Raw genomic sequence first — 26,967 nt, forward strand, 5'->3', positions numbered from 1 at the left:
GAGTCCTTTTGTCATAAGAAAATAGTTATCTGAATTTTACTGAAATTACTTGTAGAATCTTTTAGAAATGTGTGCTAGTCAAACAAAATAGACAAGAAAAATATCCTAATCATTCAATATGCCTTAAATCCCAGTATGGGAGACTAAGAAAGCACATATACAGTGAAAATGCTATACAGTATGAAAGACACATTATGATTATCCTGCAAACTAAGAGGCTCCTGAATAACCCAAACATAATAATGGTCATTTTGCGCAACATCATATTTTTGCTTTTTTTAAATTAAAGTATATTTCAATCTCTCCCCTTTCCAAATAAACAAGCTACTGAAAATGAAGATTAGATCTCTTAAATGCCTAGAGTTCACAGTTTTATTTTCTGAATCCTTACATATTTTCCTTGTATTATACTTTAGTTTATCTTGGGTTGAAGAAATGGGCTTCCCAGGTGGTGCGAGAAGTAAAGAATCCACCTGCCCATGCAGGAGACACGGGAAACCTGGGTTCAAACCCTGGGTCAGGAAGATCCCCTGGAGTAGGAAATGGCAACCCACTTCAGTATTTATACCTGGAAAATCCCATGAACAGAGGAGCCTGGTAGGCTACAGTCCATGGGTTTGCCAAAAGTCGGACAAAACTGAGCACTCACACATGTACTCAAGAAATGAATAGAATTCCATGAGTGGGTACCGCTGAACTAGGATCATTAGAGCAAACCTAGTTTAAAATAACTTCTTCACTAGACAGGCTTTCAGGAGCAATCATGTTTTCACCATGATCACTAGATATTAACCAGTGGCTCTTATCACCTTTGGGGGTTTCCCTGGGGGCTCAGCAATAAAGAATCTGCCTGCAATGCAGGAGACATGGGTTTGATCACTGGGTCAAAAACATCTCCTGGAGGAGGAAATGGAAACCCGCTTCAGTATTCTTGCCTGGGAAATCTCATGGACAGAGGAGCCTGGCAGGCTACAATTCATGGGGTCGCAAAAAGAGTCGGATATGACTTAGTGACAAAACAGCAACAATTATTGCCTTTGGTTTTCTTGTCTTTAAAAGCATTCCTTAGCAATCACAACCACAGGCTTAGATAATAGAGAATTTCAAGAGAGGTAATGATATATGAAATGTATCTATATAGTATCAAAGCTTTCAAACATTCAAAAGTCTGTGCTTTCATAAAGAGCAGAAAATGCCACTTGTCTTAAGATTCTTTTATTTCAAATATGTTTCTAATACTTGTAAAACTCGAATATTCCATGACTTAATTTAAAAATGGGTAATTCCATGACTCAATTAAAACTCAAAATAGATATTTTTCCAAAGAGGACATTTGGAGTGAACAACAAAAAAAGGTGCTCAACATTGCTAATCATGAAGGGAAATGCACACGAGATATCACCTCACACTTGTTAAGATGACTACTGTTAAAAAAAAAAAAGTGTTGGTGAGGATGTAGAGAAATTGGAAGCCTGGTACACTGTTAGTAGGAATGTAAAATGGTGCAGCCACTATGGAAAACAATACAAATATTGCTCAAATAATTAAAACAGAACTACCATACAGTCCAGCAATCCCACTTCTGGGTATATATCCAAAAGAATTGAAATTGAAATCTTGAAGAGTTATCTAAACACCTATGCGGACTGCAGCATTATTTACAATAGCCAAGATGTGGAAACAATCTAAATGTCCATCAAAGGATGAATGAATAAAGAAAGCGTAATATATACATAGAATGGAATATTTTTCAACTTTAAAAAATAAGGAAACCCCACCATTTGCAACAACATGGAAGAACCTGGAAGTCACTATGCTAAGTGAAATAAGCAATTCACAAAAGCACAGATGCTGCAATAGTTACACTTATGTAAGGATCTCATAGAAACGATGTCGAATGGTGGCTGCTAGGAGCTGGAGGAAGGGAAAAACGGAGAGTTACTGTTCAATGGGTCATACTAGTTCAGTGACTTCTAGAGATCTGTGGCATAACACTGAGCCTACAATTAACAATGTTGTACTGTGCACTTAAAAATTTCAGAGGGTTGCTCTCATGTGAAATGCGCTTATAAATTATAATGATTCTATAATATTTCAAATTACTTGAATGAGACTAAAGAGATATTTTTTAATTCTCAATACAAAAATTTCAAATACTGATTTTATCAATAATGGCCCTATGGTCTTCAGGTTCACGAGGCGTCCATTTTTATGTGATATCTCCTTGTGCAAATGGAAACTCATATAGCCACTGGGTGTGACGCCACAGGATTAAATTAGAGTGCTTAAATGGACACTGCTAATCGACCAAATAATAATGAAACATTATAAAATACTGTCTGTAAGAATACAATGATGCAATAATAAAGACATGTGTATTATTATTAAAGACATGTTAACATCAAGATACTAATTATCTAAGATAAAATGCCCAGTGAGTATTGTTATATTTCCTATAATACATGGAGTTTTCCATGCAATTGTACTATAAATTTATTCCTTTACAACTGAGGGATGCTCATGAGCATAAGTAAAGTAAACATGGTTATATTCTTTCCCCAATCTAATTTAGGCAATGTTCCGGAATCCCACTTTAATTTCTGCTATCACAGTGGATATACAAAGCATGTGACAAGATATTTGTAATTTGTAGCTAATATTAATATAAATGGGTAACAATAATTTACATGGTGATAACTAATCATAAATCATAGTAAAAGTTTTATAACTAATTTATCTCAAAATTCCTGTGATAAAGATTGATTTCTAAAGTTGGCATCAATACACTCATTCACTCATTCATCCAGGACATACTTGCTGAACACCTACAATGTGTTAACTCTAGCATGAGCATACAATGGTACACAAGACAAAGAGTCTACTCATATGTCTTAAGTATGTGGACTTAGGAAAACTATTAATCATGGAAGTATGTCCAAAAGATATCTAACAATTGTGATTTATTTATCCATAATAATATAGCTTCAATGAATACAAGCATATGACTTAGAAAATCTCCTTTTTTGTTATCAGAAGTCATAGTTCCACATTAGAGAACATTGTTATCTTAGAAACAACATCAACTGAGGTGTTACATTTTAGTATAAGAAATATATGGAAATGTACTTCCTATTAAGTACCCTATACACAAAGCCATGGTAAATAAAGCTAATAATCGTAGTGTTTCAAGCCACAGTGAAAATTTAGATAGCTTCCGGAGTGCAGTCATATCTGACTCTTTTTCAGCCTCCTAGACTGTAGCCTGCCAGGCTGCTCTACACATGGCATTCTCCAGGCAAGGATACTGGAGTGGGTTGCCATGCCCTTCTCCAGGGAACCTTCCTGATCCACGGGTCGAATCCGTGTCTCCTGCACCGACTGCATTGGCAGGTGTGTTCTTTCCCACTGAGCCACCTGGGAACCCTTATTGAGCTTCACACATACACAGATGTGGGGCTTCCCTGGTGGCTCAGCCACTACAGAACCTGCCTGCAATGTGGGAGACGCAGGCTGGATCCCTGGGTCAGGAAGGCCCCCTGGAGAAGGGAATGGTTACCCACTCCAGTACTCTTGCCTGGAGAATGTCACTGACAGCGGACACTGACGGGCTATAGCTCACGGGGCTGCAAAGAGTAGAACGTGACAGCGACGAACACTTTCACTTTCACTCATACATCAGATGTACCTCTAGTCAACAAGTCATGCCCAACTGTCACTTTAGATATATCATACAAACAAAAACAACTGTTATTTGCCTACAGACGTACGTTTTTTAATCCATATGTATACAATTCCAAACATGGTTCTAACCACATGGAAATAATTTTTCACGTATTCCTTGAAACAGCTGTCATTTTAACTTCACTTAATAATTTGATGTTTAAATGAGTCCAAGTATGACAAAGGCAGGCAGGGAAAGTCTACAGTGATTTCTGTGTGATAGCTACAGTGATTTCTTCTTTTAATTATTACCTTCCACTCTCTTTACATCATCTTTACCCCCATATTCCTGGAAATACTATACAAACACAACTGAAAAATGGGCAAAGGATTACCTATGTACATATACACACAAACATATGTATATGCATACACACAAAAGTGAAAACTTTAATAACGGCAATAGCTGCAGCAATAATAATAATGGTAGTAGTATTAGCAGTATTAACTACAACCAGAATCATTACAACTCCCACCAAAATCAACTTTCATTAAATATTTGTTCTGTGTCTGGAACTAATTTTATATCACCTTATATGATATGTATTACCATTGTCATTTTACAAAGGAGGAAACTAAGGAACACAAATATTGAGTTCTTTGCCCAAGTTCACAATAATTAGTACTCAACAGTTACTCAACCTCACCAGTAAATCAGGGAAATGTAAATGAAAACAATCAATGAAACACCATTTCACATTCATCAAGTTGAAACTAACAAAAAAAGTCTCACTACCCAGTATGGATAAGGAAGTGGAGAAATAAGGATTTGATTGAGCCAACAGTGGGAATAAAAAATAGCATTTATTCATGCAAAATATAGTTAACATGTGCTCAGCTCATTAGTATAACCCAATTCTTCCATTTATAGGTCAAATGATCAAGAAGACAAGTATGTTTAACGTATTTTTAAAAAAAATTCTATTGAGGTTAAACAATGCTATGTTAGTTTTAGGTGTACAGCAAAGTGAATCAGTTCTAAATATACATATATGCACTCCTTTTTAGATTCTTTTCCCATATTGGCCATTACAGTTCCCTGTGCTAAGCACAGTAGGTCCTTATTAGTTGTCTATCTTATACATAGTAGTATGTATATGCCAATCCAAGTCTTCCAATTTATCCCAATCCCCCTTACTCCCTGGTAACCATAAGTTTGTTTTCTATATATATAACTGTTACTGTTTTGCAGATAAATACATTTGTACCCTTTTAGATTCCAGATATGTAATATCATGTGATATTTGTCTTACTGTCTGACTTACTTTACTCAGAATGACAATCGGTAGATTCATCCATGTTGCTGCAAATGGCATTATTACATTCTTGTTTATGGCTAATTTCACTGTATGTATGTACCACATCTTTATCCATTCATCTGTTGATGGACACTTAGCTTGCTTCCATGTCCTGCCTATTGTAAATAGTACCCCAGTGGACACTAGGGTGCATGGTTTTCGAATTATGGTTTTCTCCAGATACATGCCCAGGAGAGGGATGCTGTATCATATGTTTATAACAGTACAAAATTGGAAACAACCCACACGCCAGGGGTTATAGAATGGGTAAATAAATTATAGTATATTAATATAATGGAATACAATGCAGCATTTACAGTGACAGCGTCACAGCTACATATTTCAACAGGAAGAGATCCCAAATACAATGCTGAATGGAACTATAAAAATGGTTATAAATGTTGTATGTAGTATATTAGCATTCCTCTAAATTGAAAATCAGACACAGGCTAATTTTATGCATTACTTATAAGTGAGTATATAGATACATATATTTATATATACTGAAAAATTATAAAAACATGGAATGGATATTTAATAGATTAATGATGGTGTTTGTCTTGGAGGAGGAAAGTGATACTGGAAAAAGTAGAACCCTGAAAGTTTCAATTTTACCTCTAGTGTTTTATTTCTTTCAAAGCAAAGATCTATAGTAACTATGACAAAATGTAAGCTTTTGTTCGCTCTGGGAGGCTACTGTATGGGTGTCTGCTTTTTCAGCCTGTGCAAAGTTCCATTTTTTCAATATAAAAATTAAAATATGACTAGAGTGTGGCTTAAATATGCCTGTCCCTTTTTACAGTTTACAGACTGAGAGTTAGCCTTGGCAATCCCCAGGACCAAGTGTAAACAGGAATCAGAAGCAACAGGGAAGAGAACAACGGAAAAAAATATATAGGTCAAGATTAGTCAGTGCGGAAAGCAAGCACAATTTTGTTTTCAACTGTTTGTGAATCCATTTGGTGAGGGATAACACATTTGTTTACCGAACCTTGGAAGGAATGGCGGGTGCAATATGCAGTGGGAGGTTGTATCTCCATCTCCTTTTATAAGCTGCGTATTACAGCTGTGAAGCTTCGCCCTCTGCATTGCCTACAGCTGTGCACTAACTAAGGCATCCCACAGAAAGGTAGATTTCATCCTGACACCTGCATAGTACCTGAAGCCATAGGAATGGCATTACCAAGAGTGTTCCCAAAGTTTAGAGCACATTAAACAAGACTAATGGTTCTAATGGTGGGAATCACACACACATACACATAATGATTTCCTAATTAAGGAACAAATCTTACTGGTTGTAGTTCAGACAAGAACCCTCCCAAATCAGGCAGCACATGTTACTGCAAATTAACATCTGCATAACTAATATACTTGTGCACCTGTTCATTAAGCCAAGTACTGAACACTGCTAAATGTCACCAGAACACTATGCTTAACAAGTGCATAGCTAACATTGTATATCTTCAATTGGATCTCAATACCTAATCAGGTAATGGATATTTTAGGAAGGACAAATAAAGTTGGCTTGGAGGTTTTAGGGAGGGCTTCCCTCATTTGAAATAATCATTTAAATGCCAAAATTGAAGTATAGTTCTTACTTCATCCCAGTACTTGACAAAGGTGGTGGTGGGAGCCCTTCTGGCTAAACTTTAACCTCTGTGAATACCTTACTCAAGCTCTAGTTAATCCCTTTACCCACAAATTGGATCAGGCTTTGTAAGTAGGGACTGATCAGGTACCTACAGGCCACGGCATACACCCAGAGGACCTCCTGTTCTATCAAATTTCCTAATTCATGTCACAAATCAATAAGTCCAGCAAGAAACCCCAAGAGCTAAGGGTGTCAAAGAGGACTGCTGGGAAAACATCACTGTAGGAATTATGAGGCTTAAGCCCAGTACTACTAGGCTAATAGGGCATTTTTTATTGAGAATACCGTTTGGGCATCCATCATATCCTGTCTTTTCTTTCTCAATGTGGTCCATTTCAGACTGTTACAAATACTGCATACAATTCAGTTTACTGCAGAAGGCAATTAACTTTTTTGAACAAGAGGGAACAAAATAACACCCCAAGAGATGTGGAATCAGGACCTCAACTTGACAATGTAGGATTTTTCAGTCTGGGTTTCAAGTATACTGAGCATGTCTAGAAGAAGGTCAGCATTCTAGATCCCACCAGGGACTTATTCAAATGACAGAAACTGGGAAACGATCTTATAATAGTTTAAAAGACATTTTTAAAAGAAAATTCTTTCTCCTAAAAAAGTAACTTCTAATCTCCTAGATATTTCTACATAATTGTCCAATAATTGTCTCCAATTTAGCATATCTCTTGCCTGACTCCCAAACCTGCTTTAGTCTTTTTCTCAAAAAAATGGCAACTCAATTCCAATTGTTCAAAAAAAATGGCACAGTCATCACTGACTTTCTTCCTTCACAGGCCACATTTCAGTCTTTGGCAAATCTGGCATTTGAACACTTCTCATATCTCCACTTCTACTGAAGGGTTTCAAGCCATCATTACTTCTAGCCCTTCTTTATTTATTGTTGTTCCATTGCTAAGTCATGTCTGACTCTTTGTGACCCCATGGACTGCAGCACACCAGGCTTCCCTGTCCATCACCAACTCCCAGAGCTTGCTCAAATTTATGTCCATCCAATCGGTGATATCATCCAACCATCTCATCCTCTGTCGTCCCCTTCTCCTCCTGCCTTCAATCTTTCCCAGAATCAGGGTCTTTTCCAATGAGTCAGCTCTTTACATCGGGTGGTCATAGTATTGGAGCTTCAGCTTCAGCATCAGTCCTTCCAATGAAATTTCAGGACTGATTTCCTTTAGGATTGGCTGGTTTGATCTCCTTGCAGTCGAAGGGACTCTCAAGCGTCTACTCTATCACCACAGTTTGAAAGCATCAATTCTTTCACTGTATCCTGTCAATTCATTTGATTCCACCGTTCAGTACCCCTCAATGATTTTCTGTATCATTTTGAGTAAAAATCAAAGTCTTTGCAGTAGTCTAGAATGCCTTGCTTCTTTATTAAAATTAATTTTTTTTATTTTGTATTGGAATATAGGTCATTTACAATATTGTGTTAGCATCAACTGTACAGCAAAGTGATTCAGTGAAACAAATACATATATCCATTCTTTTTCAGATTCTTTTCCCATATAGGTTATTACAGAACATTAAGTATAGTCCTGTATTATATAGTACGCTCTTGTTGACTATTTTACACGTAGTAATGGGTATGTGTTAATCCCAAACTCCTAATGTATCCCCCCTTGCAATATTTCTCCTTTGGTAACTGTAAATTAAAATGTCTTACTTTATATTCCATGTCCTCTGCTTAGCTACTCTGACCTCATTACTTTCCTTTCATTCCTCCCTTCCAGCTATATTAGCTTCCTTGCTGTTCTTCAAATATACCAGATCAACTCCCACAGGAGAGCCTTTGCACTCACTTCTTCCAGATCTTTGGTTAATGTCGCTTTCTCATAGATATCTTTCCTGATGATGTGCTTCAAATCACAACTCCTCCCTACTGACACTCCTTTTCCCCTTTGCCTGCTTCATTTTTCTCCATAGCAGTTATCACCATCTGACATAATACATGTTATTGTCTATGTATTATGTATTGTCTATGTATTATATATTATCTATGTATTATGTCTATGTTATTGTCTATGCCTTCCACTTTGATGTCAGTTCCATTTAAAAAAAGATACTTGTGACTGTTTGTTCCCTGTTACATGCTAGCACCTAGATCTGTGCTAAAAAAGAATAGGTCCTCCAATTATTTTGGAATTTATCCATATCTTTATTCCTATATATATATGAGAATAATCCATATATATTCTTATTTATGCACAATGATTTATGTATAAGATTGTGTATTCCAGCATTGTTACTAGCAAAAGATTATAAATGTTCACCAACTAGAGACAGATTAAATAAACTATGGTAAGTTGGGCATTGTTTATAATAGCAAAAGGTTTGAAATGATCCTAAAGCTTTTCAAGACAAGTCTGCCTGATTAAACTGTGCTATGTCCCACTCAATGGACTACTCTGCTGCTATATTCATGACCAAGGAAACTCTTTATGGAACAATAGGGAATAATTTTCATAAATACCAATAAATGACAAAAACGGGGTATGCAAGACTTTACAGTAAATGCTAGCACTTGTTGAGAAAGCAAGAAAGAATATTGACATGTATTTGCTACTATATGCATAAATGTTTCTAGGAAAATTTACAAGACATTTATTACAGTAGTTACTTCTAGTGAAAGAACTAAGTATCTAAAAGAACTGATTTCTGTGTAACTTATGAAGAACTAAAGTGAGAAGCTTAGAGATTATGGCAGGGACCCAGGGACTCAGAGAAATCACCAGATTTTTAAAAAATGTTTATGCAGACTGGAGCAATATACTCAAAAAAAAGGCACAGGCCTGATGTGGAAACCCAAATCAAACAAAATCAGCTAATAATGTGTGATCACCTCCACCATCCTTGACTCCTGGAAGGACCCAAGAGAACCTTAGAAAAACTGTTGAGGCAAATTCTTCAAATTGTGTTAAGTGGCAGTCCTGGATAAGGCTAGAGAGTCACTATTTGGGGCTTTGTAGCTCATACAGCCTCTGTTGCAATTCTATTTAATCCACCCAATTGTGTCCTGGAGGCAGCTGTAGCCAATAAGTAACAAATAAGCATGGTGGCGTGGGAATAGCATCTATGAATTTAGAAAACTATGTGGTTATTCACATTTAACTTTTGTAGTTTACCAATCCTTGACATAATAAGTGCTCAATGAGTAAGTATCTAGTCCTTCATCCTCTTCCTTTTCCAACTGAGGTCAATTTATTCTTGCTTCAGGTTTTGAAAATGTGAGTAAATATTTAACCTTTTCCCTGCAAAGTAACACCTAGGAGTGTTGCTTGATAATTCTGTTTTTCAAATAGTGTTCACATAATCAAACTCATTTATATGCCTCTGCTTTTTAAAATGTGTCAACTCTACAGGGACCAATGGTTTAGTCCCAGAATATAACTGTCTCTTATTTATTCTCCATATGTTCTCATATGATTTTATCATATGTCTACATGTAAAATGGCCATAAAAACAAATCAGCCTTAATAAAATTATAAAATGAGTTTCTACCATGCCATCGATATCTAGGTAGAATCAGAGCTCTTAAGCAGCTAGAATGTTTGATAATGTTTCACTTGGGATACGCTGGTTTATGAGAAGATGAAAATCTGAGTTCTATAAACAAAGAAACACATAAATCAGAACTCTGAATTTCATATAATACACTTCTCTTACTTTATGTACATAAAAATATTACCGAGTATCTCAATTTGGTTTGTTGCTGGCTGAGCTCAATGGGAAACAACCACAGTTACATTGTCTCTGTTTTCCCCTTTTGGATTCCAACTGGTTTCAATTTTATCTTTCAGCGGTAATTTTCTTTAGTGCAGAAAACGTCAGTGTATTTTGTTGAAGGCAATTGAAGTATTAGAAAAATTGTGAGAGGGCAGAAGAGGAGATATCTGAAGTTTTCATTTCTTTTAAGTCAAGTTTAGTTTGTTGGTGACTTTCTATTTGAAAGCAGTAAGTGTGAGATTACTTTGGAAATGTTGGGAAGACATGTTCTGAACAAAATCTGAATAAGTTTAGAGTTACCCTGTTCTTAAGACAAAAATTCATAACCCTCTTCCTTCCCCACCTATCATCCTGTCATACTACCAACAATGTTGAATGCTTGGCCCCATCTCCTTGTCCTTCCCTACTCTGTCATCTATTTATAATCTGGATTTGAATACACCCATAACTACAGAATCTTAATATCAAGATCTCTATAGGTAGGGCCTCAGCACCTGTATCTCTTAACAACTCCTGGGGTAATTCTAGACATCAGCAAGATATGGAACAACTGTTCTCCGGCATATAACACAACACTGTAATAGCTCTGAAATTATCCCCAAATTGAAAAGTGCAAATATCATCAACAGCAACCCATGGAAGTCCTGTTAGTAATTTCTTCTACAGCTCAGAATCTAACACTGAAGGAAATACCTGCTCAACAGCTGGGCACACCATAGTGACAAATGATGAGATTTTAAAAGAAAGCAAATGATACTTATGGCATACTATTTTTAAATCAATTATCAACTAGATATATCCTCTGAGAGCAAGGATCTTGCCCTATATTTCTATAATCTATCACTCTGCTAAGTACACAGAAGTACACAGAAGTTTTAAAAGTAAATAAGAATGCATTCTGTACATTAATTAAGAACACATGTGTATATAATAAATTAATAGATAATACTAAAATTAATATTAGATACTAGGGCCTCTCTTCCTATTTTATAGACGCAGTTATCACTATGCAAGAAGAGAAGGGAAAGGAAAAAGCAATGATTTGTTGTTGAAAGGAAAGTGAAAGGTAGTTAAAGACAGATTCATTCTTGTTTGATGTAAACATGTTCCTATTTTTAGCATGTTGGTGAAAACAATGAGGACATGTAAGACTTGGAATATGCAAAATAGCAAGAGTTAAAATGTTTGATTCTATGAAAACTAGAGTTTCCAAAAAAAAAAAAAGGAAAATTCAGCCTAACCAAAAAACACAGTAAAACTAAATAAAATTCTACCTAACCAAACAATTGGGAGTTTGATTTAATTGCTTTCACACATCAGGTAGCTGCCTGTATGCCTCAGACCAGCGGTCCCCAACCTTTTTGGCACCAAGGACCAATTTCATGGAATAAAGTTTGTCCACGGACTAGGAGTGGGAGTGGTTTCAGAATGATTCAGGCACACTATAATTATTTGCACTTTATTTCCAATCTAATGCCACCACTGATCTGACAAGAGGTGCCAGCCTATAGCACAGAGGTTGAGGTCCTCTGCCTTAGACCAATAGATCTCAAGAACCAAACTCTAGTTAAAGTACATAAGAATACTCTGTTTTATGCCAAGGTCAATTTCACTTATGTTCCTAACTAATAGCAGGTTGATACCACCTATAAGGACTTCCCTGGTGGCTCAGATGGTAAAGCGTCTGTCTACCATGCAGGAGACCCGGGTTCGATCCCCGAGTTGGGAAGATCCCCTGGAGAAGGAAATGGCAATCCACTCCAGTACTATTGCCTGCAAAATTCTATGGACAGAGGAGCCGGGTTGGCTACAGTCCATGGGGTCGCAAAGAGTTGGACATCACTGAGGGACTTCACTTCACCACCTATAACAATGAGAATAATGATAACCTGAGTCCAGCATGTAAGCTATTCATCAAGATAAATTAAATCAACTTCTATGAAATCTATTCCATGGGTGCACTTAGTTTAATATTGAGGCATCGATAACCATAACTAGTGTCTATGGGTGTGTGTGTGTGTGTATCACTAAATAGATCATAGTTAGGTGACTTCCGTTTAACAATGAGCTTCCATGGGGTACTTTATTTCACTAAATGCCAGAAACAGTTTGGATTGTAAGCTTTTAAGAACTTAAAAAAAAAAAAGGTTTTGGCTGAGGGCCCAGCTATAAGAAACTCTCTCCTGTGAGAACTATCTTTTAATAATACTATATTCAGTGCTATAAAGCATTTTAAACATAACTGCAGTATGAAACAACATAAGTCCAGTAGTTTATTATAGGATAATTGGCAATTGCTTTCCATGTACCTCTTATTAATTTTTGAGACTAAAAGGTAGATAATAGAGAGTCCTATATTGTTTCTAAAGGCGTACATAAGATAAAAGCAACGCTTAAGATTAAATACTAAATCTCAGAGCAAAGCAAAACTCAATGTACATTGTATCCTCAACACATTGCTCCCCAAATTCTCTGAAATCCGAAGAATTCAGATGTAAGTATCACCATTTAAAGTCAAACACATCTCAAAAAGATTAGAATGAAACCTACATTATGTGTCCAAAAAAGAAAAAAATTCAGAAATCCCTTGAATTGAAGGTTTTACTGGAAATGTAAAAGAGAAAGTAATAACCCAGGTAAGAAGAGAGCTGCTTATAGTCACAGACAGCAAATAAATTTGACTGGATCAGGATAGCACCCTGCTGACACTTTTTCCTAGCAAACTCTCTCTAACCTGCTGTGCTTGCTCTTCGGCTGGCCTCTACTTCACCCCAGCCACTTCAGTCCCATCACTGTAGGGGCTCATTGCTGCCTTCCTTGTGGCTGCCATCAAAGGGCGCCCCTGCTTTCAGCCAGGAATTCTTTCAATCTGAACTTAAATACTGGCCCTAACTACAGAGAGCGGGCAGGAAGCAGTACATAAAATTTGCAACAGAGGTGCCATAAAGAAATATAACCAAATTAAAAGCTTCAAATTGGCTAATAGGAAATGATAGATTCCTATTTCTTACGGGAAAGTGGTAAAAAAAAAAAAAAAAAAAAAAAAGAACTCCAAGCTTGAGTCTGACAATCCATGAAGAAGAATGAAAGAAGCACTAACATACCTGGCTTTCCACTCAGAGCTCACATAATCTGAAAAGACACTTAAAAGGGCAAATATTACATCTGATATCTGGTATAGTATTTTTTATTTTTTGCAGGGGTGCTTCCCTGGTGGCTCAGATGTTAAAGAATCTGCCTATTTTTAAAAGCCGAGGTGCACAAGATACACTAGGAGTCAGTAAATACAAAGGTAAATGGTTATACTTTAAAATCACCCTTGAAGCTCTGCCACTAAAAGACATGCATTTTAAATTTATTACACATATGACATGAGTTATTATGCATACTTTTATTCTGGGTGCCTAATCTAGATGAAAAGATCACAGGTTCTAAATTTAAGCAATATTTGTCTACTGTCTACCTAGGACAAGTCTACCTAAAGTTAGAAAAAGTATGACAGGACTCCCAAATCTGCCTTTACAACTGTGCTGTCATACCTGAATCTATCCATTAAGACCCAAATAAAGTATCACTTTCTCTATGAAACCTCCAGTTACCTCTACATTCTTTGCCTTCTACATCACTGCTAGGGCTTCTCTCGTGGCTCAGCTGGTAAAGAATCTGCCTGCAATGCAGGAGACCTGGGTTTGATCCCTGGGTTGCGAAGATCCTAGGGGAAAGGAAAGGCCACCCACTCCAATATTCTGGCCTGGAGAATTCCATGGATTGCATAGTCTATGGGGTCACAAAGAGCTGGTCACGAGTGAGTGAATTTCATTCACTTTTCACTGCTAAGGTAGTTCCACATGTTGCCCTGCTTCACTATGGTTCACGTATGCATCTTTTTGCATTTCCTAAGTTACAAGCTCACAGGGAAGACATGCTTGATACAACTTTGTCTCCCACATCCATCCCACCTCCCACAGTATCTAGAAAATGACACTCAAATATTACGTGAATAAAACCTGTGAAATGCGAGAATGGAAAATGATCACAGTGTAGGGAAAGAAATGTGAATTTGATGCTCTTTTATATTTAAGATGTAACCGAAGCCTAAGCAGAGATTGAACAGTCAGTAAGAACTAAGGACAGAAGATTAGACCCAGGTGAGGATGCCTGTAGTCATGGACACAGAGAAGAACAGCCAATTAAGAGGACAAACAGAACAATCAAAAAGGTGAGAGAAACAGAACACATTGTCCCCACAGTGAAAAAGGAAAGTGTTTCAATAAGAAAAATAATCAACAGTGTGAAGCATAGCAGGATGGTCAAGCCCAGTCTAAGTCTTAACCCCTAATAAAAAGACCAGAAGAAAACACACCATTTCTGACCATACAGAGCAATTTTGAAAGAGCAATGACAACAGAATCCATATTACAGGATGCAAAAAGAAGTGAAGGGAAATGTCAAAAAGACCACTTGAGAAGTTAGGAAAAATAACTATGTTGAATATGAAAGAGAGAGAAACAAAAAGATTGAATCTCAGCTTAGCATAAGTTTGCCTTTTACAAGAAGGCACCTGATTGTCAAATTCAAGAACAGCTTTTATGCCGAAAATGATTTCAGTACAAACCCAGCATACAATGATTTACTGGACAAGATCAATAGAAACTGCAAAAGAGATTATTCTGTTCAGCAACCCATGTTGCATCAATATCTATAATGGAATGAGACAAGGTGATACAATGGCCCAAAGCTTCCTGGAATTGCTCATAAACGAAAATCAGGCAGGAAAAGAAAGTCCACATAGACAGTAAGTAAGTACCCTATCCTCTTTATACTGATGACAAAAGAACATTTTCCAGGGGCATAGAAAGAGGAAAGTAGTATTTTGCACTACCAACTTCCAGGCTAGAAATTGTTTAGAGAACTAAATGTTTATACAACAAGCATGACCCACAAGGTCCTGTCAACATCTATGGCAAGGAAACACAACAGCTCTATCTATCTAAGTCAACAAATGAACAAAATTGCCATGTTCAAAGTTAAATGCTTCAGAAGCTGCAGCCTATGACAGTTTAATTGAAATAACAAAAGTTTCTGAATCACAAAGTGTTGATGAAGATCAGAACACTTATGTAATTCTGTCATATCAGGGCTAAACTAAAATATAGCGTTCATTGACAACATTAGCTGAAGGAAATAAACTGGCTGTCACCCAATTACCCACAGCGTCCTAAAGGTATAAAATCTGGCAAGATGAAGATTCAATGGAAGTTTTTAAAGCTTCCCTCTACACTGAGTCCAGCTACCTGAGACCAGCTAGGTAGCCTACAGCAAGACAGGTGGCTTGTTCAACTTCCTGACTGCACTCACAGTGTCATTAAGAAAAAATATTCAAATGAAAGAATAAAATTTGGTGGGTCAATGTGGTTACAAAATCATGCTACTTCAAACAATTTCAGTGTGATACAGTGAACAAATAGCTGGCTTCCCTGGCAGCTCAGACAGTAAAGAATCTGCCTACAGTGCAGGAGACCCAGGTTAGAGCAGCCGGGAAGCTCCCCTGAGGAGGGCATGGCAACCCACTCCAGGATTCTTGCCTTGAGAATTCCATGGATAGAGGAGCCGGGAGGGCTACAGTCCAGGGGGTCACAGAGAGTCAGCATGACTGAGTGACTAACACTTCACTTCAATTTCCTTATGGGGGGCAAGGTGTTATTCCAGGAAGCAGTCACCAGTCACTGACCTTAACAAACCTAATATCTCCAACATGCTTGCCAAATTAACATTTCACTTAACGTCTTGTTTTAAATTTCATTTAAAAGATGATTGCCTATAACTTCCCATGTCTTTGTATGCCATGCATGACTTCTCATCAAGTAATAGTACCCAATGAAAATCAAACATTAACTTCTTTCTAATATTTGGTATTATTAATGATAATGTATTATTATTTCCTATTTAATCACTGGCATAGTTTATATGTCTCCAGCCCTTATATCACAATAACTCTTCAGGGTAAATATTTCACTTGTACTGTACAAAAACTTAGGCTCAGAGCAGTGAAGTAACTTTGTACATCCAATAAGCATGAGTTTCAAACAGCATGAATACAGCTTTCCAGTCCTTATTCTTTCTACCATAGCAAGATGCAGCCCTTAGTGTAAGTGCCTATCACTTCATTTAATGAACTAACATATGTAAAATATGAAGCAGAGAAACTGGCTTTCAACAGGAACCTTTTTAGATGCTAATCCCCATTCAATGACTCCCACTAATCATTCGAAAATACTGTACATACTATCTAACCCAGTGAGCTCGACTAAGGAAAGGGGTTCTGTAAAGTTATAGGCAAGCAGGCCAGGCATCCCAAATTCCATCTCTAAAGATGGCCAAGGAAAACTTGATTTATCAAAAAGAACATAAATGAATCCAAGAGTCTCTCAACTGATATATTTAATGGTGATGGAAGTATGATGCAATGACTTAACTGTTTCCTAAAAGCAAGAAAAGAAAGACTTCCTTACAGATCAAGGCAAAGAAATAGAGGAAAACAATAGAATGGGAAAGACTAGAGATCTCTTCAAGAAAATTAGAGATACCAAAGGAACTTTTCATGCAAATAGGGGGACAATAAAGAACAGAAATGGTATGGACCTAACAGAGGCAGAAGATATTAAGAAGAGGTGGCAAGAGTACACAGACGAACTATACAAAAAAGAACTTCACGACCCAGATAACCACGATGGCGTGATAACTCACTTAGAGCCAGACATTCTGGAATGCGAAGTCAAGTGTGCCTTAGGAAGCATCACTATGAACAAAGCTAGTGGAGGTGATGGAATTCTAGTTGAGCTATTTCAAATCCTCAAAAATGATGCTGTAAAAGTGCTGCACTCAATATGCCAGCATATTTGGAAAACTCAGCAGTGGCCACAGGACTGGAAAAGGTCAGTTTTCATTCCAACCCCAAAGAAAGGCAATGCCAAAGAATGCTCAAACTACCACACAATTGCACTCATCGCACATGCTAGTAAAGTAATGCTCAAAATTCTCCAAGTCAGGTCATCAACAGAACATGAACCGTGAACTTCCAGATGTTCAAGACGGATTTAGAAAAGGGTGAGGAACCAGAGATCAAATTGCCAATATTTGTTCAATCATTGAAAAAGCAAGAGAGTTCCAGAAAAACACCTACTTTTGCTTTATTGACTATGCCAAAGCCTTTGATTGTGTGGATCACAACAAACTGGAAAATTCATAAAGAGATGGGAATATCAGACCACCTGACCTGCCCCCTGAGAAATCTGTATGCAGGTCAAGAAGCAACAGTTAGAACTGGACATGGAACAACAGACTGGTTCCAAATCAGGAAAGGAATATGTCAAGGCTGTATACTGTCATCCTGCTTATTTAACTTATATGCAGAGTATATCGTGCGAAATGCCAGGCTGGATGAAGCACAAGCTGGAATCAAGATTGTCGGGAGAAATATCAATAACCTCAGTTATGCAGATGACACCACCCTTATGGCAGAAAGTGAAGAACTAAAGAGCCTCTGGATGAAAGTGAAAGAGGAGAGTGAAAATGTTGGCTTAACGCAACATTCAGAAACCTAAGATAATGGCATCTGGTCTCATCATTTCAAGGCAAATATATGGGGAAACAGGGGAAACAGTGACAGACATCATTTTGGGGGGCTCCAAAATCACTGCAGATGGTGACTGCAGCCATGAAATTAAAAGATGTTAGCTCCTTGGAAGAAAAGTGATGACCAACCTGGATGGCATATTAAAAAGCAGAGACATTCCTTTACCAACAAAGGTCCGTCTAGTCAAAGCTATGATTTTTCCAGGAGTCACGTATGGGTGTGAGAGTTGGACTATAAAGAAAGCTGGGTGCAGAAGAATTGATGCTTTTGAATCATTGTGTTGGAGAAGACTGTTGAGAGTCCCTTGGACTGCAAGGAGATCCAACCAGTCCATCCTAAAGGAAATCAGTCCTGAATATTCATTGGAAGGACTCATGCTGAAGCTGAAACTCCAATACTTTGGCTACCTGATACGAAGAACTGACTCACTGGTAAAGATCCTGATGCTGGGAGATTGAAGGCAGGAAGAGAAGGGGATGACAGACGGTTAGATGTCATCACTGACTCAATGGACGTGAGTTTGAGTAAACCCCAGGAGTTGGTGAGGGACAGGGAGGCCTGGCGTGCTGCAGTCCATGGTGCTGCAGAGTCAGACATGATTGTGCAACTGAACTGAACTGAAAAGCAAGAATGATTATTTGCTGGCAGTTTTCTGGGTTTGCCTTCTAATGCCTATGGTCATTATCAGTTTGAAAATACAGAATCTCTGTATGAATTTTGCTAAAGTAATTCCAGTAATATATAATCCATACTAAAAGTGCACACTCAAAAGATAATATAAAACCTAGCTTCTATACAAAGTGGAATGAAATTTCCTCGGCATAAAATACCTTTGGGAATGAGTTACCTCTTGGCAAAATAGAGTATCAAAATAATAACAAAAAACCTGTCAAATACAATAAAACAAAAGACACTGCATTTTCAGCAGTTATTAAATGCTAGAGTTTACCACCACATTAGGGCTCTTACAGCTACATCCTCAATACGTGAGCAAATTAAAACAAATCAATGAAACTAAAATGCATAAACACACATAAGAAAAAAAAACACTACTTCAAGCTGATCACTTGAAAAGTGAGAGAACCCTTCTATTAAATGCGACATAAGTTAAGAAGTGTTTGTCCTTTTTTCTCTTCACTCTTTCCTAGAAACTGTCTTACTGCTTTAGGAAATGAAATAACATCAGATATGAGAGGTCTCACAATATTCTAAATTTATAATAATATATGTGTGATACATATACATAATATCATATGCATCAAAACAGGAAACTACTGAATTATTCCTTAGTTAAACTGCTATAACAATTCTGGAAACTTTCTCTTCAATGACATCAAATATCAGACTTCCCTGATAATCACATCTATGCTTCTGACCAGCCTTTGGTTTTCCACATTCTTTTCTTCTACCTACTCTTTGAATATTAGTGACCCCAAGGTCCCCATGCTCTCGGCTTTTCATGTTGTACTTTCACCCTGTGTGATCCTCTCCCCTGCTACTGATCATTAATCTATGTGCTTATGTTTCTAGTGGCTCAGAGGATAAAGCATCTGCCTGCAATGCAGGAGACCCGGGTTCGATCCCTGGGTTGGGAAGATCCCCTGGAGAAGGAAATGGCAACCCACTCCAGTATTCTGGCCTGGAGAATCCCATGGACAGAGGAGCCCGGTGGGCTACAGTCCACGGGGTCGCAAAGAGTCGGACATGACTGAGCGACTTCAAAAAGAAAGATGTTTCTTGAATCTGTATCTCCAGTCCATGTCTTTGCCCTGAGTTGTAGACTGATAAATCTAAGTTCTTCTTCCACAGGACCTACAAATAAAGATGTTCCAACATGAACTCAACTCCACTAATGTGAAAAGTGGTTTGTCTGTTTCCTACATTGGTTAAAGGCATCATAACCCAATATCTACCACACAAGTAAGAAATCATCGAGTCATCTTTGACCCTTCTCTGACTAAACTTACTCTACACTTCACAAAATTCTGCCTCTCTTTCTACTGTCTTGTTCAGTGGTTTAGTCCCTCAGACGCTCTAACTCTTTTGTGACTACATGAACTGTAGCACACCAGGCTCATCTCTCCATGGGATTCTCCAGGGAAGAATGGTGGAATGGTTTGTTATTTCCTCCTCCAGGGGATCTTCCCGACCCAGGGATCGAACCTGCATCCATACCACAGCAGGCGGTCTCCAACAGTGTAGGTAGATTTTTGACTGACTCAGCCACCAGGAAAGCACAGCTACCTACTTGTACTAACTATACAAGTAAGAAATTTATCAAGTCATCTCCGACCTCTCTCTGCCTAAGCCTACTTTACACCCCAGAAAATTTTGCCTCCCTCTCTATAGTGTTTTCAGAGTCTTCCTCAATTATTAATTAGCTCATTCATTCATTAACCCATTTATTCTACAGCTATGTACTATGGTAGACAATATGAATACAAAAATGATTAAAGCATAACCTCTATCTCAGAAAAGAACAAATGAGTAACCAAAATTATATCAAGGTGTATGAAAAAGCTATGAATTTAAAGTCGTCTCCTGGATTTTTGTTTTGAATTTTTTTCACTCCATTACATTTCTCCTACACATTCTTTATTGTGGTTACTGTCTAAAAATATTACAATGCTACTACTTACACAATTTTTTTTCACTACCTTATAGGATAAAGCTTAAGTAATAAGCATGGCATTCAGGGCCTTTCAAAACCTGTGCGTTTCGTGTACTAAGTTGCTTCAGTCATGTCCGACTCTTTGCGACCCTATGGACTGTAGTCTGCCAGGCTTCCGCATCTATGGGATTCTCCAAGCAAGAATACTAGAGTGGGTTGCCGTGCCCTCCTCCAGGGGATCTTCCCGACCCAGGAATCGAACCTGAGTCTCTTATGTCTCCTGCCTTGGCAGGTGGGTTCTTTATCACTAGCACCACCTGGGAAGCCCTTCAAAACCTGACTGGAAATTAAAGTAACAGACTCCAGATAGCCAAATGATCCAGCCATACCACAGTACTCACCATTCCTAGAAAAAGTCAGTAAATTCCAAGCCTATATGTTTTAGCTGAAAGCTCTTTATATCCCACTCCTCAGCCTGAAAACATTTGGCTGGGCTAAAATATCATCTCCTCTGGGATGCCTTCCTGAACTCTTTTAAGCAGAATTAATTATCCTTCCTCTGGGCATCTATAGCCTTTTGTTTCCAGCATGTATGTAGCACTCAATATACTACATTATCATTAGTTTACATATCCAGCTCCCTGATTAAATGTGAGTGTCTTATAGACATCAGCCATATCTTGATCATATCTGAATCCCTGGAAACTATTACCAAGTTGGTACATAACAGGCATTTTTAAAACATGCTTGCTCAATTGGATGAAAGTACTATTTTTCCATACCATAATTTTTTAAAAAATTCTATGAATTAGAAATGAAAACATATTCTTGTTAACAAATTAAAACCCAGCCTTTCCATAGTTATTGGACAACCCTTATAACCATAATTAAATTAATTTTAAGATGTTATACCTATTCATTGCTGCATATTGCATTTAACAACAGTGCTTCTACGATTGATTTGCTTTCCTTTCCCATTATTAGCATGAAACTTAACAGTTGGCAATGTGGTTCCCTGGTAAAATTCATTACTGGTGGCAAATAACAACAGATTTTCCTATGGCAAGTTCCTAGTATCAAGTCACCCTACATGAGAAGCAGAGCCTCTGTCAGTGTTTCCAGAGCCGGAAGCAACTGCATGCAGGCAGATTTCACTCAACGTCCTCCAGTTTTGAGCTGAAAATTCACACATATATATACACATATAATAGAAGCACACATGCATTCATTATTAAGAGCCCATCAGGAAGATGCTGCTCTATGTAGACTGCATTCTTTTTTTTCTTGGTCTCCCTGCACTCTATCTTTTAAAAAACTCTTTTGTGAAAGAGGAAGATTATCATTCTGTGGAAGTGGGACTAGAAACTATACCTGGTGACAAAACATAGTCCTAGAAATCACCTCTTCAAGCAATGCGATTCTTCAATAGCTCATTATAATATTTTTTCCTGTTATAAAAATAAGTATTTATATGTAACTAAGTTCAGTTCAGTTCAGTTGCTCAGTCATGTCCAACTGTGACCCTGTGGACTGTAGCACGCCAAGTGTCCCTGTCCAACACCAATTCCTGGATATTGCTCAGACTCATTTTCATCAAGTCAGTGATGCCACTGACCATCTCATCCTCTGTCGTCCCCCTCTCCTAGGTTGTAACTAAGTAACTTCTCCTTATGTGACTATGTAACTCTTCCTAAAGTAACTATGCAACTCCTCTTTATGCAACTAAGTTCTATCAGAAAAAGACTGGACACCATAATTTCTGTATTCAAGTACTCTCATGTGTAGGAAGCTACAAGATAAAAGTCATTTTGAGATGTCATGTGTCCACAAAAAATGGGTCACCTGAACTTCTGTTTCTGAAATTATGGCAGAATATACACCCTTTCTTATGTCCCACTGAAACAACTAAATGTGATGAATCTTTTAAAAAAAGTCTTAAAAGCATAGATAATCTGGCCAGAAAGTAAGGAATCCGTGGAGGCCAAAAACTAAGTGAAAGAACTAAGAAAGGTAAACATCAGTAGAGCCAGCTTTGACCTTGAGTGAATTTGCCAAACCCAGATGAACTTGAGCTTCTTTCCAAGGCATCAACTGTGAGGGAATGGAAACCAAATCCAAGGCATGATTAAAGTGGAAAGAGAAATAGAAAATGGTCTTATAAACCTCAGAAGACTGCAACTCAGTTTAACAGTGAACTAGAAATAAACTTGCTCATCTCCCAAGGGGCTTAAGAAGAAAATTGCCCATATCAAAACTTGGTGCTAAATGGAGATGATAAAAACCTTCTCTCAGTATTCTTAGTTGAAAGCTAGTCCTCATGCAGCTTGAATTAACACTTTCTCGAGTTTTAAAAACTTAAGCCATAATTTTAACATGATTCTAAGTTGGTAGCCACCTAGCAATGGCAAATATGAATGTCGTCTAAAGGATATTAACTCTCACATGAGGCCTTAAAATATTCCCAGAGATATACATACAAGAAATAACATGTTTCATATGTTTAAAGAAATATAAGAGATTAAAATTATTAATAAAGAGTTAAATGAATATACTAATTCCAATATTATGTAGATCTGCAAAAGAACCAAATGAAACTTCTTAAAATTAAAATAAGAAAAGTAAGAATTAAAATTTAAAAATTCAAGAGGCTGGTTTACCAGTAGAGTTTAAGAAAGATTCATGAAGTGGAAGATACAACAAACAAATGTTCTAGAGTGTAGCACTTAAGCGATACATAGGCAGAAAATATGAAACACATTAATAGAAATGTAGCATAGAGTGACAAGGTATAATTTCTATAATTCAATTTTCAGAAGGTTAGAAAAGGGTGAATGGGGCAGAGGCAATATTTGAGGAGATATTACAGAAAGACAGAAATACACGGATTCAGGAAGCTTCATATATATATATATATCTATATATATATATATATATATATATATATCTATCTCAAGTAGGGTAAATGAAAATAAATTGACACCTAAACACAGTGACATAAACTCTAATACAAAAGATAAAGAAACGATCTTAAGAGCAAATACACAGAAAAGACATTACCTTAAAAGGAATTAACACAGAGAGCTAACCCATCAACAAGAGAAGCCTAAACTGGGGGACTGGTCTCTTCAATGTTCTGAGAGAAAATAATAACCCAGAATATCTAGACAAAATATTTTTCAAAACAAGACTTAGAAAAGGCATTTTCAAGAATTCCAACCCAAGAGTACCTAACTAAAAGAAATTATAAACCACATATTTTAATAAAAAAATTATTCTACAAGAAAGGTGGAAAATATATAAAACTGTACGGAGCAAAGAAACAGGGCAAATCTAAACTAATAATGATGTCATAATACAACTGCAACAACAATGTCAGTTTCGTAGATGATGGTGTGTATACCCCAAGATTCAGAAATTTCACTCCTAGGAATAGACCTTAAAAGAATTTTCACCCAAGACTACACTGGCATTTCAAAGCCTACTGGATAGTTCCTCCTGGATTCTAAGAACTAGCAAAACAATCTCATGCTTTCCAAGACCCATTCATCATCTTCCGCTAGGTCTCTTCTTCCTCCCTCTTTCCTTTCCCTGAGGTGAGAAGTGAAGTTGCTCAGTCGTGTCCGACTCTTGCGACCCCGTGGACTGTAGCCCACCAGGCTCCTCCGTCCATGGGATTCTCCAGGCAAGAATACTGGAGTGGGTTACCATTTCCTTCTCCAGGGGATCTTCCCGACCCAGGGATCAAACCCAGGTCTCCTGCATTGGAGGCAGACGCTTTAACCTCTGAGCCACCAGGGACTTTTCCCAGTCACATAGTCTTAAAATTCTGGACTTACTTTTAACTCTTGAAAGTGAAAGTCACTCAGTCGACTCTGACTCTGCGACTGTATAGTCCATGGAATTCTCCAGGCCAGAATACTGGAGTGTGTAGCCTTTCCCTTCTCCAGGGGAACTTCCCAACCCAAGGATCGAACCCAGGTCTCCCTCACTGCAGGCAGATTCTTTACCAGCTGAGCCACAAAGGAAGCCCAAGAAGACTGGAGTGGGGAGCCTATCCCTTCTCCAGCGGATCTCCCCAACCCAGGAATCAAACTGGGATCTCCTGCATTGCAGGTGGATTCTTAACCAACTGAGCTATCAGGGAAGCCCACCTTTAACTCTTACCTATATCATTTTACACAACAGTAGTAAGTTCTCTAGTCCTAGAGATTCTAACTTCAAGGGAATGCTCTTAGTCAGACCTCAGACCCTTCCACTTAACATCTCCACTAAATGTCTTTAAAATCATCTTTGCTCAGGTCAGTCATATAAGATCCCTCAATACTTTCAAATTTCTTAATCAGTTAAAGTTGGGTTTCTTAGTCTAGCAGTTAAAGGCCCTCCTAATCCAGTTCAAACATATCTAATACCATTTTCTGCCATTTCCTCTAAATTCCCCCCCCTTTCATCTCTAACATGAACTCTGCAGTCTAGCCATATGTTAACATTCCTGTTGTTGCCTGAGGAAAGGACATTATAAGCGCCAGGTTTTCCAACATACAATTTGTTCTGCTGAAAATACTTGTATTCCCTCTCAGACACATTACCTAAATACCTGAATCTCATTCATCCTTAAAGGCCAGCTAACTTACCTCCACTGTCATGACATTTTCCATGATCTCCCCTTCCCTCATTCCCTTAAAACCAGCACCATTTCAGCTCAATCTCACCTACAGGACTTTGGTGTGTTTGGTATACTCTTAAAACCTGTATGAATGTTTTCTTCTTGACTATTAAGCTTTCCTAGATGTAAGGGTCCAAGTCTCATTTAATCATCTTGGTACTTAATACAGTGGCTTTCATGTAGCTCAATAAATACTGTTTGAATTGATCAACAAACCGGCCTTAAAAGCATATTCATTCAGCAATCACTATAATGATGACCTATAAACTGAATCATGAGCATCCCAAATTCCTGTTGTTTGTTTTTATTTTTAACCAAAGCAGCTAATGGGGTAAATGACAAAAAATCAAGTTGGCACAAGTTCCTCACAGGCTGTCCTATCTCAGATGGAATGGGGAAAACGGCTCTTCTTGAGCTTAGGTAGGTGACTTTACTATGGAAATGAGCGATGGAAAAGAGGCTGGCTCTGGTTTTCATTTTCTTTCTCGTAGATAAACTTTTGGGTTAATTATAGAAATTCCACATAATTATTGAAAATTTTTTCACCTTTAATAAAAATGTACATCAAATGCAAAGGCATGGTAGATATATCCCTAGCCAATTGAAATTCCTATGGGATCAGGGTAAGGGCTTAAAAAAAAAGAAAGAACAAAACAAAGAACAAAGTGAGATGGTTTTATAGCAGGAAGATAGCACAGAAATAGATATTATGAAATGTTAAACTAGAGAACAGATATCTGTCTCTTTCTATATATTTTTGAATATTTCAAACCCCAGATTGTGCAAACACCTGCTAAACACACTCCCTAAACCCACCAAGCCAGCAGCTGTGTGATCTACTCACACATTTTTAACACCACCTGGGAAAATGCAAATTGTACAGCCATGTTCGTAAAAGAAAATAAATAAATGTCTCTGCTGAATTTCTACTCTCCCTGTATCATCAAAGTTAACAGCTCTGCCAAGGGAGATTATACAATTAAGAATTAAAGTCTTAATGACTTAAATATTGTAATCAGTCTGTGATAGCACCTTAATTAAATGATAGATGGCCAGAAAGGGAGAAATGTAATTTGCTGTAGAAATTTAAAGTCTCCTTATATCAATAATAGAAATGAGAGTGACAATATATTTAATATTTATATTATTCTAGATACTACACAGGAACAGACACTAAATACAGTGTTTTGAGAATTTTTGCAAAATAATACTTTAAAAAATCATTCTATAAACCTACAAACCATGTTATATCCTTCTTGCTATATGACTGCTAATTCAAAATATTCCACATAATTTGCTTTAAATTCAGCAAGTAATATTACTGAAAGTAATGAATGCATAGATAATCACTGAGACAGTATGAAGAATAAAATAGAAATAAATGTCAAGTTTTCCAAAGATGAGACAAATCAAAGGAAAAAGCACTACAAAAAATCATAAACCAGCTGGACATATTAAACAGGACCCTGAGGCAACAATCTAGTCTAATGTAACACTCAAAGAGCATAACAAAGTTCTCCCGTTCCCTTAAGCTAAGCGAATATCTGTATGGTTTCATAAAACTGACACATTTGAATAAAGTCCAAAGATGACTTCAGTCTCAATGTTAGTATTTCCTTTCCAGAGAGGGGGGAAAAAAGAAAAACAAAC

At 37.4% G+C, this 26,967-nt stretch overlaps 1 protein-coding gene across 1 annotated transcript in view; it reads right to left on the reverse strand.

Moving 5' to 3' along the window:
• The window catches only part of DIAPH2 (diaphanous related formin 2), a gene marked incomplete in the record, with an annotated part of 842,722 nt that overhangs the window by 455,396 nt on the left and 360,359 nt on the right, over positions 1 to 26,967 (reverse strand).

The sequence above is a fragment of the Capra hircus genome (assembly GCF_001704415.2).
Source record: "Capra hircus breed San Clemente chromosome X unlocalized genomic scaffold, ASM170441v1, whole genome shotgun sequence".
NCBI lineage: Eukaryota > Metazoa > Chordata > Mammalia > Artiodactyla > Bovidae > Capra > Capra hircus.